Genomic DNA, 16,518 nt, shown 5'->3' on the forward strand with positions numbered 1-16,518 from the left:
GTTTGCATCAAGATATTGAATATAAGTAGACTCCACATCAGGTCTATAATCTTTCATGTATTTGTTATTTGCTTCTGCATATCTTTTTGATATGTGAGATATTCCACCACGAATACCTTTTTCAAACATCATTAACATATCATAATCATGTAATAACTGTAATTCCTGACCTGTTTCTTTGAGACATGCATCCCAAGCTAATCCAGGAGATGTATAATAATGTGCTGTAATTGTAATGTTTGAGACAAGTTTTTCTAAAATTCTCAAATACATCTGCCAAAAGTAGGACATCAGACTTTAGGTAAAGATCGTGATAATCTCTAATTGTTTTACATTTAAAAGTATTCCAAACATTAATAGCGTGTTGATAATCATCATCAGATATATCTTCATCATTTAGTTTTGAATAGAATTCCTCTTTTGGTGGAAGTTGTGTTTCGGATAGTTTTTCGAGTGATGAAACATAGTCATAAGGATAAACTCCCTTACGAGTTAGTAGGTTTACATTTTCCTTGAATATTTCTTTTGTATTATGGAAATCATCCGGTTGGAGATTTGAAACAAGATTAGCAAGGGATGTTTGAAGAAACTTAAATGAATCAATAAATCGTATTTCAAAATATAATGGAATAGTCTCTCCAGTGCGCCTAGATTTATACTCATCAACCTTAATCTTTTTGGAAAAGGAGATATACTTTTCTTCCGTAGATGGAATACAGTTTAACTCACCTGGTAAACAAGCAAGTTGTTTTATAAACAAATGAGCATCATATCCTCGAAGATTGTGAAATATAACTGGAAGAATCATTGGTTTTCGACACTGAAGATTACAACTATTATGAGCAGCTCCACGGTATTTTCCAGTAAAATGACAATGATCTCTAACTTTGTCAGCTAGTAATTCTTCCTTACAAATATGACAAGTTTCAGCTTCATTAAATGATTTTTGTTCGGCTTTTGTTAGTCTAAGAGGTATTGGTCGACGATAAAAATCATTATATATCTTATTAGTTACTTTTGCAAGTTTATCCACAAATATTCTAGCAACATCATCACTGTCTTCATTTTTAGTATAAACAATAGGTGAAAAGACAGTATCTACTATTCCTTTTATGTAAAAACAAAATCCTGATGGTTCATGCTTTTGGTAATTGTAATTATACGATTCTTTTGGATTAGGACTGCAAGTATTCATTGGTTTGGTAAAACATTCAAAATCTGCATAAACCACAAAAGGAATTGGAAGTTGTTTGTGATTATTTTTAAAACCTAACAGTGTGTTTGTTGGTGGCATTTTTACACAAACTGTTTCATTGTTAGAACAATATTTGATATGTTTTTGTAATAATTCTTCTTTAGTGAAATGAGTAAAACACTTCTTACAAATAAATATTGTTCCATTCTTACTTTTAGTTTTTTGCGTTTTAATCAAACGAGTAAAGTTTTTAATTAGTGAATAATGTGAAACACCAGCTTCTTCGTACAAAAATAAATCAATAGTATTTAAACAATCTCTCTCCGCCATTCTTAAAGGATAAAACTTTTTGTTTTCATCAACTGAAAAAACATTGATCCCTGGAAGAGATGGATTAAGTTTTTCAAATTTAGAAATATCTCTTAATTTCATAGGAAAACTAATTCCTTTGGTGTTAAGAGAATTTTCATACTTTTTCAAATCTGTTAATCTTTCTTCATCTCTATCTCTTGGATAAAGATATCTAAGTATACACCAAAGAAAGCATTTCTCATCTTTGTTTTTAATATTAACTATTGCTTTTTTGTTTGATATCCAATCTGGAAGAGGAATATAAGTTGATCCCTTCGCTGGATTAAACTCAACAGTATGAATTTCAAGTTGAACTACTTCATTAAAATACCATCCACTTCCATTTTCTTGATAAGCATCTATATCATTAAGAATTTTTTTATGATAAAGATCAATTAATTTATTTACATCTGTTGATTTTAAATTTTTTAGAATTCCTGATGTAAAGTAGGCCTTACTTTGATTCAACCCTACAACTCCTTTATCTTTACTAAATATTTGTTGTTCCATTAAACAAACCAAAAGCATATTAAATTTTATATTTCTATGATATGTAAAAAATTCTTCTAAAGTTTTACAATTTCTATTTAAAAAATCAACGGGAGATAGTCCAGGTTCTCCTTTAATAACATATTTGTTAGCAAAGTTTTCCAAAGATGATTTTTCTTTAATAAGTCCTTGATGATATTCCTTAATAGCTCTCTCTAGAGCTTCACGAAAATAAGAAGGAGTATCTGCTGGGAATTCTTTATTTTCTATACATTCCTGAAAATACTCATCAAATGATTTTATTTTATGAACACCTTTAGATTTGGATTTTTTAGGTTTTTTTATATCAATTCCTTTTCGTACTTTTTCTCTAGCTTCTTTTAATTTTTTATATTGTTTAATTAATTTTTTTCTTTCACCTAATTCTTTATAATCTTTCTTAAATCCTTCTTTTTCTTCTTCTATTAAATGTCTTATTTCATCCTATGATAAATTCTGAAATTGTTTATCTGTTATAAAGGGTTGAGAACCCTGGAAACCATTTGCTTGGTTAGACATGATAGTCTTTTTATCTTATTATTAGATAAAAAGACTTTAAGCTATAATTTAATCACTATCACTATCACTATCACTATCTAAAAAATTAAGACTATCTTTAAAATCACTAAAAGTCATTTCTTCTATTTTTATTTTATCTTTAAATTTACTAAAACTTTCACAAAACTCTTTTAAACCTGAATTATCATTTTCATACTTTTCCTGATCAAACTTATAACTATCTGGATCGTAAAATATATCCATATAATCATCTACATTTAATTCTAAAGACTCTATAAAATTAACATCACTCTCTTTTAAATATAACTCACTAATATCTTTAAGATAATCAAGTTCTTGAGCTTTTAAAAATTTATTAAAATAAAAAATAAGTTTTTTAGCTTGGGGAGAACTAAATATTTTCCCTTCTTCATCTAATCTCTTTACAAAATTTTCACATTCCTTATTAATACCTCTTATAAAAAGTTATTCATTTTTAAAATCCCTTGCATATTCTGGGATTTTATTAGTTTTTTTAATGCAATTCTGATAATTCGAAGAGTGCGCCAGGACAACCATTTCTATAACTACTGATGTATATTTTTTAACCAAGCCGGCACGAAACCTTTAGCCACGAAAAATATAACAGCAAAGAAAGAGTAGCCCTGTCCCATTGTTTTATTGTATTACATATCAGGCGTTCAAGAAAACTCGTATACCTTAATGAGGAAATTTGCCGCTAAAACGTGTCAGGATTAATCCGGCTTATAACACCTTCGTAAGGCTTGTCTTCTTTTTAGTGTGGTTCCTCTTTCAGCTCCTACTGTGATTTAGGTAAAAAATTTTTACCTAAGCAGGGGGGACCCAAATTCCTCAACCGGTCTAGCCTGTCATAAGTGTTCAATGAAGGCTTCGATGTCAGGTTTACTCATGTCCCATAGGGAAAAGGTATCGTGTATGTAGCATTTCCAAACTGTTGTTCTAAAGACAGTTTTGCTTAGAGTTGTTGTTTCAATAGATGTCATGAAAATATTGGCAAAGGAATCAAAACTGATGTCTTTGTGCCCATTGCAGCTCCATGGTTTTGTAGGCAGTGCTTTCCATTGAAGTGGAAGAAATCTTCTTTGAGGATTAATCTAAGCATTTCCGGCAAGTAATGCGTAGGAATGGGTTCTCTTTGTAGAAATTTTCATATGCTTTGTGACAGACCATTTCAATATACCCTCGTTTTGCTGTATGTTTGTGTCAAGACTCCTAACGTCCATCGAAACAAGAAATGTTCGGGTTTTCACGTTTGTCTTTTCAGTGAAAGGTATGATTTCTGTGATTTTGATATTGGTTGTAGCAGTGTATCAACAAATTTTCTAGCCTGAGTATCAGGCGTTTCTGGGGAAAAGGGGAAAAATGGAAGCGAAAAAGGGAGAGAGCGCGAAATAGGGAGAGAGGTGAAGGAGAGAAACGCCTGACACAGATGCTTTTACTGGAGCCTTCCACCCTCACACAGCATGATTCAATACCATCCAATCAAAATCACTTCCGGCCATCGGGTTGTCAGCTTCACTTGTCAAAAAGCTAAAATAAATCTCACTTTACGGTCTGGCCGAGCTCCGGTGCTTGTGTTGCTACGATTTCGCTTTTTTCTGAAACCTCCAATGAGGAGTTTTCGAAAACTTGTAACGTAAAACCTGCCGTTTATGAGGAATTATAACAGGGTTTAGGAATTGAGCTAGTGTAAGATCGCCAACGCTCTGTTTGTAAACAAACATGTGCCCGGAAAATTGTAAATTGCTTTTGTTTACAGAGTTAAATCAGGCCCTTGTCTGGCAGATAAAAAGCTGATGTTATCCCTCGTATTCTCGGGTGGTTGAAACGAGCTGCAAGAATAAATAGGAAGGTGCGATGGTGAAACACCTATGCCTAGAAATTATCAAGCAGCAGCAGATTCCACCACTTCACAGAGAGCTCGTGAAAGCTGTTACAAGTTCAAAACAAGTGAGAGCCTATAGCAAAGGTCAATCCCGTTGGCGAAATATGATGGCGCCCGCTTGAGCTTAAGACATTTCAAAAGTGAGAAAATTTTGGAAGAGGAAGCGAACGAATTCCAACCACGTACGTTATCGTAACCGCAACAAGCAAAGTCAAGCTTTTTAAAAGCATTGTTGCTGTCGGCTATCCTCGCAGCTATCTCAATACATGGCTACCTCGCTCTATTTTCATTTACAGTATTAAAAACAATACCCTTTTAACGACAGGATGTTGTAAATCTGAACTTAGATATCTGAAACACTGATATCGTCTTCTTTGTCCCGGTCTTGTGAAACCAATACTCGGACATAGTTTCGGCAGAAGATGGTATATGAGGCTTTTCCTTACTTCGAGTCCATCTTTCCTTTAAACTACGAGGCCTTGAAAACACAATTCTTACTCGGGTTTTATTTTTATTCCAGGAAAGAACTTGAGAGCGCCCTCTAGAGCCGTTGTGAATTTTTCTCTGCGTCTCTGTCTGTAAAAGTATCACATGAAATCAAAACATCTATGAAAAATTTCAATGACCGTCTCCTCGCCGATCGCTCTTGCGGTCGGTGACGTCAGGGGGTATTGTGTGTTATCCAATCACTGCCACATCCAGATTTTGGATGTGTCACACGATTTGCTGAATGGTTTTGTGTCAGGCCTTCCTTTCTCTTCTCCCCCTCCTTCCTCCCCCATCTAAAATCTCCTCTCCCCTAGCCCGTAGGAAGGCCTGATACTCAGGCTACAAATTTTGTCAAACAAAGAACAAGGTTTAATTGGATTATTAAGAGGAAACCAAACATCCATGTTTTTACTAAGGGGTGGGTCATGCAATTTCCAACCTTGCTTCAGGGGCGGGTCGGTCATTTTTGTGCCGAAGGGAGGGGGTGGGCCATGTTTTTTTTATCAACCACATTTCCAAATGCTCCGGCCCATCCCCCCTCCCCTATAATTTTTGACCAGTCCCTGAGAGAGTTCCATCTATTTTCTATACTACCACCTCCTCTAAACAGAAAAATTAAGCCCCCTCCACACCCCCTATTCAAAGTTGTTTTGGTCTAAAAACAATGCAACGTGTATAAATGTCGTGATTACGGGGAACGGGGTTGTTTCTCAACAGGTTTCGTTTGAGGTTGTAGCATTGGTTGGACTATAATTCTAATGTCCGTTGTATTTTGAAAGGCATTCAACGCACCACTTTTCGACCCGAATATATTTCCACAAACACCTTGTCTAATTTACACCTGAATTGAAAAAAATAACTTGGAACAAGACTCCCCTCCAGGCAAAGATGTACAGTCAAGACATTAATATGAGCTTTTCCAAATAATTTCTAAAAATATATGGCATTAATCATTAATCTGGTAATAATCTTTATCACAGGTTTCCTCAGAGGCTCTATTATAAAGAAAGGCAGTCAATTAAAATATTGAGGAAGTTCTACTGGCACCAAAGCACTTCGCACGCAAATGGAAAAACACGCTAAAGACATGGAGAAAGACTACGTACCAAAAGATCTCAAACTTTGTTTCCTTAAATTCCTTTTACTTTGTTCTTTGATGAGTCTTTGGATCCAGGGTAGGTTATCTTTGTAAGTAATTCGGTAAAAATGATATATTCTGTACGCTTTGTGTATAAGTAAACCCAAAACATTATTTTGACTCTTTTTTTTTTCAAAAAAAAAAAAAAAAATTAAAAGAAAAAGGGCTCCCATATTACCCCAAGAATCAAGAGAAAAAGGCTAGTCATTCATCGACTGATCTGGAAGGAAAATATTTTGGAAAGAAAAAGAACTCCAAGTTCTGCGTATGCAATATTACCATTTTGAGGTTATGAGGAGTGAAAAAAAGCTACTTTCTAGCAAATCCACAGTCAACTCTCTTTATAGCGGACACTGTAGGGACCTTGAGTTACTGTCCTCATTAGCAAGAGTTCGTTATGGCGAGAATTTGTTTCAGTCAAACACCTGTAATTTATGAGAAGAGGGCGAAAACGGGGACCCCAATCTCCCTCCCTTTTCCCCTTCCTTCCTTCCTACCTTCATCCCTCCATCCCCTACCCTTTCGACGCCTTTTATGGTTCTGAAAAAGTCGAAAACCGTCTGGTTTTGTGATATATTCACAACATTTTAAAGACAGCGCATTTATAGCAGTTTAAAGGGGTGCAGTAATCTAAGCTAGATGAGTGAAAAGGGGGGGGGGGGGGGGTACCATTTGTTATGCAGAAGAAGGCATACGACAGCGGTACCTTTTGTTGCAAAAGCAGGGTCTTGTTTTCGATCGACTAAATTTTAATTATGCCTTCACTGACGTGGATAAGGGGAAATAAATGGTTAAGGGATTGGACCTCGAAGTGGAGTGTCCCAGTATAAAACTTACCAGCTGGACCGTTTCATTTGTTTTTCAAGTTCTTATAACCGACCCTACGTCGGCACTTAAACAAAAGCATTAACTTCATGATTAAAATTTTGGGTAAAGCATAGCAAAAGCACCAATGGTACGTTGATTTGGAATGACCAAAGTTATTAAAAAAGAAACTACTTAATATTCTTTTACCAAAATATATTCGTAATAAAGAACACATGCCTAGATGCTTAACAGCCCGTAATTTTGTGTTGCTCCTACGTAAAAATCCTGGTCGAGGGTGAAAAGAGAGTGAGAGACTGAGGAGAGCTCCGGGCGTGTAAAGAGACTGTTTCTTAATCCAACATAATCCCAGGTGTTTTACTACTCCTATCGTTAGTGACCGCCATTGAGAAACGGCGAGCACTAGTTGCATAAAAATGGTTCAGTTTATTTTACAAAAGAAACGTGAAACTAAGGTTAAGGATACGAGAGCTAATTTTGGCAACTGCCATTGAGTTAACCATAGGCAACCAGAGCGAAAAAAATGAATACTTACAGCAATTATTGCCTTTGTAAATAGCGAAGAGTGAAATTTCCCAACTAAGTGTTCCGCTTTAGTCCGTGGGTGATAAAATGGCGGAAGGCACAAAGGGCAACTAATACGTATTTAGTCTGTAACTGAATCCAAGTAGAAGGAGGGCCTTCTCCAATAAAACTGACGTTAAAACCGGGATGTTTAAATTGTCAGTTAACGCTATATCACCCACTAATGTAATAATCGACCACTATTGTAACACTAACTACTAATGTAATAAATATCAACCACTAATGCAGCTAATTTAATCCTGGAAATAGCTGTATATTATAGGGACACGGTGATCAGTAATATGTAGGTAGCTCAGGGTCTGACCTTGACGATGAGACCAACCAAGACGGCAAGTCTCCTATAAAAATTCTCACCGCTGGGGATATTCTGGGCCTTTTTGAGGAACGTTTTCAAAAATTCGGCTACCTGTACATTATAGACGATCAAAGGACTGCGATGGTTCACGATTTTTCCGTGGAGCGTTCATACGCGGAAATAATTTTGTTTTCGATCCAGAAGCTAATTCCTTGTTGTTTCGTGAATTCTTGCCTCGACTAAAATTGCCTAGGAAATTAAGGAAACCAGATAATTTGTTGTATTGCAAAAGGTACTTGAATTTAATTATTGATTCCTAATAACTGTAAATATAATAATCATTGCTTATTTTCAACCATCCGCAGGCCAGGATTAATTATTCCGATCATTTGCTGATAAGACTGAGTGTCAAATCAGTCATTGCAAAGCTATCTTTTAAAAAGCCCATTACTTCACCAAAGAACAATAACCAGCCAAAAAACATTCATGGGCTGGGATAGTGACGTCCACTCGGATAGTAGCAGGGGCACCCAACGACTGTTTTCTGTATAATATCTGTTCGGAGAAGCAAACATTGCCTGAAATTTTCTATTATTTAAGGATGGCTACAAATTTCTAGGTGACTGTTCCATTCATGTACAATTTTCGAAGCTTACCTACTAAATTCCCTACGATTTTTTGAAGTTTAATTTTTCACATTTGACTCTGCAGGTTTCTCTATTATTCGTAGTAAAACGGAAACATACAATTTTCGGATTCAAAAATGCGATGGAGAGAGGAATTAGAAAAATTCTCACTTTCGCAAAGCGTTAAATTGCAACTAAAATTTTCGGGAAAGTAATACTGAAGCTCTAATAATTTCGAAAAGACTTAAGTTGCCCTAGGACGACCGAACAGATACAAATTTTATAGCACCACTGAAAATGCATTTCTAGAGATGTAAAAGTACTCTGGATAGCCTAAAAAATGTTTTAAATGTATTTAGGAGGAAAGTCCTTGGGTGCCCCTGTAGTAGCTTTGTCAAGAGTTCATGAAGAGGTTTGTGTTAGTAAATGAATGTTTGGATCAATTTGGGCTTCTGGGAAACTGTCCACCTACCCCTCCCCTAAGCTAACATTAACACTTACTTCTCGCTTAGGGCAAGATGATGGCTTAGGGGAGGGGTAGGTGGGCAGTTTCCCAGAAACCTAAACTACGAATGTTTCATGTAATAAAGAATTTCTCTTTTTATTCTTTCCTTTTTTACGCGATAGATGTGTCACCCACAGGGAACCTAGACTGTGAAATAAGTGCACAGAAATGTCAACCACCTTTGGAGACAAAAACCCGTACAGTAACGCCGAAAGACTCTAGAGTGACTTTCAACTGCTCAATTAAGAATGGGGGAAAAGTACAAGACATGACCTGGCAGGACCTTGAAAGAAACCTCAGTGCCAATAACGGTCTATTCTTACATCAAAACAATTCAAAGGATAAAAATCCGTCACGTGAATGTTTTTCAATAAAATTTGCCAGTAAGTATATTCTTTTGTATTATAGTGCCGGAATTAGTTTTATTGTCTTATTTTTAAATGCATTGAATCCGTGACGAATCCCATGAGGGCCAAGTAACAGGTTTAGGCAGATTCAAGCTCAGCTGAGGCAATTTTTATACGGTTGGATTGAGCGTAAAAACGGTTGAAGTTATCGCCAGCTGAATCATCTCACTTGAACATTGTTCAACGCGAAACTCTAGTTGCTCATGCCACGCTGGAGGGCAAGAAAAGCAAAGGGACATGACAAACAACAAACAAAGGAATCATTTTAAATGATGTTAGTTTTTTGTTTGGCTTGACTCAGTGCGCAGGGCCTCGCTCTCCAGCATGGCAGGTTTGTGCCACAAAAATGACTTTCTGCAAATGAACAAGGCGTGGAGTAAAACACGGCTGCTCCGTTTGACCGTAGGTATCTTAAAAATCATGAGCTAAGCAACGACGACGATGACAGCAGTGAAAATGTCGCTAAAAAATTAAATTTGCCTCCTTTCAAATGTTATCGCGTCTATTTGGAGCTGCTTAAGAGCCATTATCTGAGAAAATCGAGAATCACACGACACTCGTCAAAAAATCGAATTTTTTTTTATTTTGCCAAAACATCCCTTTTAGTGACCTTATTTAAGGAAAATAGTTTTGGGTTCAAACGATTCATTTTAAAGGAGAAATTAGGAAAAGTTTAAAAAATCGATTTTATGCTCGTTTTTCGCACAAAACACGGCAGGATGCAATGGCAACTTCGAGAGAAGGGTGAACGCGTAAGAAACATTCCCTGACATTGAAACTTCACCGAATTATTATTTTGTTCTTACTCTTGAAAATCCTAAAAGAAAATTTGATAAACAATGCTTTACATTTTTATAATCGACAAGTGTAAAGAGGTCATATTTGTGACGTTAGACGTGCTAGAAAATGAAGGCCAACTTTGACTATTAAAAAAGGCCTCTGGTATATGCCGCTTGATCATAAAATCAATATAAAATGGAACCTTGGCTTTTGTACTAACTTACTGGAAAGTTTTAGCTCTGGAAATCAAATATCATCCTGACACCAAAGCAAGCGGTGAGAGCAATTGAATTGGGAAATTTATGCAAATTAGACGGCTTGCGGACGGTTGTCAAACTAAAAGAAAGGTTTTACATGAAAGGATTACTCACCATTGCTTGTAACACGTTTTTACGGCAAGGAAAGTTATTTCCAACTTCTTTTGCGTCGTTTTGAGTCACAAAATATATAATTTTTAGCCAAAAGACAAACGTACGTTTGCTCAGCAACTGCGTCCGAATCCGGCCGTGAATCGAAATAAAGTCACAACACGTCGAAGCAAGAGTTACAAGAGTTTTTACTTCAGTCAGGAGGCAAAAGGAATAAAAATTCATCGCAAACTACACTGGACGAAAAAACGGATTTACTAATGTTTGCGAAAGGTGCAAATATGTGGTAAATTTGGAGCTCCAAATTTGCATTACATTTGCGCTGTCAGCTAAAGTGTGGGCAAATACATATATTTGCTAGATAGGTATTGATACGCAAAAGTCAAGTAAATGTAATGGTTTGATACAATTTTGATACATATTTGCAGCATGGGCAAATCTTCAACATTTCCACCAATTTACTCAAATTTACATCCTTTGCAAAAATGACAGTTTTCACTGTACTTCAAATGCAGGCAAAAATATTGTAAAACCCCTAATTTGCACTGGTGTTTGCTCTTGTTTTTCCAGGATACCAAAAGAACACTTTTGCATGTGGTTTACTCGTATTTGCCTTGAGAGCAAAAACAATAAATTTCTACACATTTGGCTGTATCATAAATTTGAACATTTGTATTATAATTATCCATATTTGCAGAGGGAGCAAATATAGTGAACTGCATAACATTTGCTGACAGTCAAAGGTGATGTGCATGTGACATTTCCTATATGTTTGATTCGTTTTGTGACTAAAGTAAATTTCCAATCTCAACTGTAACATTACATTGTTACAATAAAATTTTGTACACGCTGTGAGACTCTGCCCAGAGGTCCAACCCCCTACATGCATCTTTCCTGTTAACTGTTTTATATGCACTGTCATTTTAATATAAAGTAATCAGAAACCAGCTACTTTTTTTGACAATTTTACAGTCACAAATTTCTTCTGTTAGTCTTTTTACAGAACGAATCAAATTTGGTCCAAAATAAAAAGTTTTGTGGATTTCAAACTCAGGGTTGTGATTATTCACTTGTACACAATTTCCTCATGGTCATTTAACCAACAAACTTAATTCAAATTAAAACCAACAATTTAACTTTAACCGGTATTTGTTGTAGTTTTGACTGCCCACCTAGAGATGACCGCATCTCGATGGTAGGCTTCCTAAAAATGACCACATTTTGAAAACCCAACAGCCAATACTACAACAAAATATGGTGAAACTGCTCACAATTTTATTTGAACATTAACTCAGCCAACAAATTTATGAAAGGCTAATTTTTCTTACTCTGTTGTTTGCAACCCTGAGTTTGGGTTTCACTGATTTTTTTGTTGATTTTGACTTTTACTGTTCATTAAGTGCTACCCATTCAATCCAAAAAAGTCATAACATTTTTGCTGGCTAAAATCCACCTGAATCCTGGTTATTTGATCTTGGGATACAAGGAGCGGGGTTGTGGCTTTCCAAAAAAATTCTGATGAAGAGAGGGTCTTCATATACAGGAGCTATCGGTCAAATCCCACCCGACAAAGCCTCCCCCCCCCCTCCCCATAAAAAATGAACAGACCCCTATTGGGTTACAGGAGCTCTGAGTTGGCCTTGGATCATGAAAAGTTTAAAGCTATAAAGAAAAAACTAAGGCGGTGAAACAAATTAACATGCAGCATTTATCCTTCCAGGCTTGGTTGTTCAAAGCTGGGTTAAGATAACCCAAGGTTTATACGAAATATGAACTCAGATATGAAAGTTTCAAAAACAAATTGATTTGAATTCCTTTTGTCTACAATTTGGTGACTGGATACGTAAAAAAGAAAAGAACAAATTATCTGACAAAATGCTTTTGATTAAAAGGAAAAAAAAACGCGGGTTAAAATCTAACCCTGGGTCAGTGCTAATCGGTCTTTGGAACAACTGGGCCCCGGTCTTTTTTAGGGTCCAATAATTCTAAATCACATAACCACTTTGAAGTGAGTCAATGATACACAACCTGGGAATGTGTTGCATTCCTCTTCCGTCATTTGATAATAATAAAGCCTAGGGTCGTACAACGGGCAAGGATGTCCGAGTACTAAAACTAGAAATTCAAAATCATACAGTAACTGTTCTATACCGTACAGATCGAGGGCCCACACTACCTGCCCTTTATTATACAAGTAATACACTAAACAAATCTACTGGACAAAGGTCCAGTAGTCAGATCATTTACTCTATTTCTTGTACATTATACTAAAAAATCAAATTTGGTCCAAAATAAAAAGTTTTGTGGATTTCAAACTCAGGGTTGTGATTATTCACTTGTACACAATTTCCTCATGGTCATTTAACCAACAAACTTAATTCAAATTAAAACCAACAATTTAACTTTAACCGGTATTTGTTGTAGTTTTGACTGCCCACCTAGAGATGACCGCATCTCGATGGTAGGCTTCCTAAAAATGACCACATTTTGAAAACCCAACAGCCAATACTACAACAAAATATGGTGAAACTGCTCACAATTTTATTTGAACATTAACTCAGCCAACAAATTTATGAAAGGCTAATTTTTCTTACTCCGTTGTTTGCAACCCTGAGTTTGAGTTTCACTGATTGCAATGTTGATTTTGAATTTTACTGTTCATTAAGTACTACCCGTTCAATCCAAAAAAGTCATAGCATTTTTGCTGACTAAAATTCACCTGAATCCTGGTTATTTGATCTTGGGATACAAGGAGCGGGGTTGTGGCTTCCCAAAAAAAATTCTGATGAAGAGAGGGTCTTCATATACAGGAGCTATCGGTCAAATCCCACCCGACAAAGCCTCCCCCCCCCCATAAAAAATGAACAGACCACTATTGGGTTACAGGAGCTCTGAGTTGGCCTTGGATCATGAAAAGTTTAAAGCTATAAAGAAAAAACTAAGGCGGTGAAACAAATTAACATGCAGCATTTATCCTTCCAGGCTGGGTTGTTCAAAGCTGGGTTAAGATAACCCAAGGTTAGTACGAAATATAAATTCAGATATAAAAGTTTTAAAAACAAATTCATTTGAATAATTCCTTTTGCGTACAATTTGGTGATTTGATACTTAAAAAAGAAAAGAGAAAATTATCTGACAAAATGCTTTTGATTAAAAGAAAAAAGAAACGCGGGGTTAAAATCTAACCCTGGGTTAGTGCTAATCGGTCTTTGGAACAACTGGGCCCCGGTCTTTTTTAGGGTCCAATTCTAAATCACATAACCACTTCGAAGTGAGTCAATGGTACATAACCTGGGCATGTGTTGCATTCCTCTTCTGTCATTTGATAATAGTAAAGCCTAGGGTCGCACAATGGGCAGGGATCTCCAATTACTAAAACTAAAAATTCAAAATGACACAGTAACTGTTGTATATAGTTACAGAGGGCCCACACTACCTCCCCTTTACATAAAGTAAATACACCACAACAAATCTACTGGACAAAGGTCCAGTAGTCAGATCATTAATTTACTGTATTTTTTCTACATCATAATATTATTATTAAAAAGCTAACAATAACAAGGCCACCCACAGTACCTTAAATTTGGTCCAAAAAAAAAAGTTCTGTGCATTTCAAAGTCAGGGTTGAGATTATTCACTTGTACACAATTTCCTCATGGCCATTTATTCAAGAAACTTCACATCAAAACTGACAATTTTGTTCTTACCGCTATCTTGATGGTGAGCCTCCTAAAAATAACCACATTTTGAAAGCCCAACAGCCAATACTACAACAAATGGTGAAATTGCTTTGTATTTCATATATTTTGTGAATAGAAACTCAGCACAGACATGAACGAATAATTTCTTTGCTGCTCTTTACAACCCTGATTTTGAGTTCAATATGATTTGTCTTTTTAAACTGCTCAAACAGACTGGCGAGATTTATATCAGCCTTCACTCAACAACATTAACATGGTGCATTTCTTCACGTAAACCTAAACTTCTTAGACCAACGGGGTTTACACCTTCAATATTTTTATACCCTTTTCACTAAATGAGTCAAATTTTCATAGATTTATTTAGTATAGGAATTCACACAGTAAGATAACTTTTTGATTTTCCTTTTTAAATAGGAATACGATATTCTATAATTGCTTGACAGAAAAAAGGTTCCAGTAAAAAATTTGTTTTGAGCAGTGACAGAAGACATGAAACAGTAAATCTCAACTTTGGATCTGTCTGAAGGCATTTTCTTTGCCCTTCCACAAAATGACTTTCTACTTTCAGTTTGCCACTAACTTTTGCCATGACTTATTAATGCCAAGTGAAAACATAATATCTGAGGCATATTTCTGAATCTATATGTCAGTGCTAGTGAGCAGTCATGGACTGCTGTTTTGAAAGGGCATCCGATAGCAAGATAGCCTTTCGCAAATCAGTGAGCATTGGGTGGTACATATTGTTTACCTCTGTAAGAATAATGTTGTCACTCTTTATATCTCTGTGGCGAAACCTCTACGAGTGCAATTTTTCTATAGCTTCACACAATTTCAGTACATTATGTTCCCTGCAGAACACTGTGAAAGGGACATGGATTTACTTAGCAGGGCACGGCACAAAGTGCAAGAAAAATAATATTGTAAAGATGCTAAAAATATAACACAAGGAAGTACACGTGAGGTTTCTTTTTTGTGACATTTACCCCAAACAGATGGGGTATTGATGGATGGGAGCATTCAGTATATAACCTTCACTTCTGTTATCTTGTGAAGAGGAAAAATGATTACTGTAAATAAATTGACACCCACTGGAATACCCCTGTAGCATTTCTTCATGCACAGACCACAAACAGCTTCCCCATGTTGAACCTGTATTTCATTGATCTCTTTATCTTTTGGAGAGTTCAGGTGATGCAACTCAATTTCAAGAACATTGGAAATAACTCCTGTACCACTCAAGGAAAAATCTGAAACAAATGTACAAAAAAAGTCACTAAACCCACTAAAAATAACTGGTAATTCTACCTTTATTGAAAATATTGTGAAATTAAATGAATTGTGTTATTTGTGTTGCCATTATCTTTAAGGACATTATAAATACACATGTGGCACATTTTAGCATTTTTGACCTTTGGACTCAGCTTACATTGTACAGCTGTATCATCATAAATTATTATAAACAAAACAACCTTGTATATGAAAACATGACAAAACAAAACAGAAAAAAATGACAGTAACGCATATAAAATAAAGGCCCCACCCTACCCCTGTCAAAATCACTGGTACATGTACGGGTATTACGCTCAATATGTCAATATAGCGCCAGAGGAAGTATAAATTACTTAAGCAATTAATATTGAGCTACTTCTGCCAAATACCAATAAATTAGCATTTTAACATTGCATAACTACATATTTTGCTGACTTAACACCACTTAAATTTTTCAACAAGGCTTTTTTCAGCTGGATCACTATCATACGCACGCGACACGCGTGCACATTCATGTATGGATGCAAATGTAGTTTATTCCCGGTTATAACATAGATGTGGCAGTAGAAGCACGATATACAAAGCAAAATACATCGACTTTACCTTTTAAATTTCGAATATCCTTTAGAAAAAATCCACCAACATAGGCAATCTCTTCCTCCCGCCAAATCGTCAAAAGACCGCGCGCCCGATTTCCCAAGCACTTGCGCCTCAATGGTGCTGGTCAGCGACAGTCTGCATAAGCGTTCGAGAACGAGGCACAACAATTGAAATCCAAATTTCGTCGACCGTTACCACGTTCCATTGCCATCGATTTGCCATCAGCTTTTACTTCATACGTTTAACGCCATATTTATCAAGAGTTTTCGAATTTTCCTTCTCTGTGGGGTTGACTGTCGAGTATGGAGGAATCGGCCAGTCTTATTTGTTCGAATTTATCGCACGAATGTGTCCTCGAAGAACTTATAAAATAATCGCTCGACCTCGAGGGAACTGCATACTTATAGACCGTTCGACGAAAAGGAAATTGT

The 16,518-nt window shown here is 36.0% G+C and overlaps 1 long non-coding RNA gene and 1 pseudogene across 1 annotated transcript in view; one reads left to right on the top strand and one right to left on the bottom strand.

Moving 5' to 3' along the window:
- Positions 1-9,216, top strand: part of LOC140931015 (uncharacterized) — a 28,541-nt gene extending 19,325 nt beyond the window's left edge. The window contains exons 2-3 of the long non-coding RNA XR_012164916.1: positions 5,969-6,163; positions 9,085-9,216. This is a non-coding gene — a long non-coding RNA (uncharacterized lncRNA). The remainder of the gene's footprint in view (positions 1-5,968; positions 6,164-9,084) is intronic.
- A 5,408-nt stretch (positions 9,217-14,624) lies between these two features.
- On the bottom strand, positions 14,625-16,255 carry LOC140932199 (uncharacterized; annotated as a pseudogene).
- Between the last annotated feature and the right edge of the window lie 263 nt (positions 16,256-16,518).

This window comes from Porites lutea, chromosome 3, assembly GCF_958299795.1.
Source record: "Porites lutea chromosome 3, jaPorLute2.1, whole genome shotgun sequence".
NCBI lineage: Eukaryota > Metazoa > Cnidaria > Anthozoa > Scleractinia > Poritidae > Porites > Porites lutea.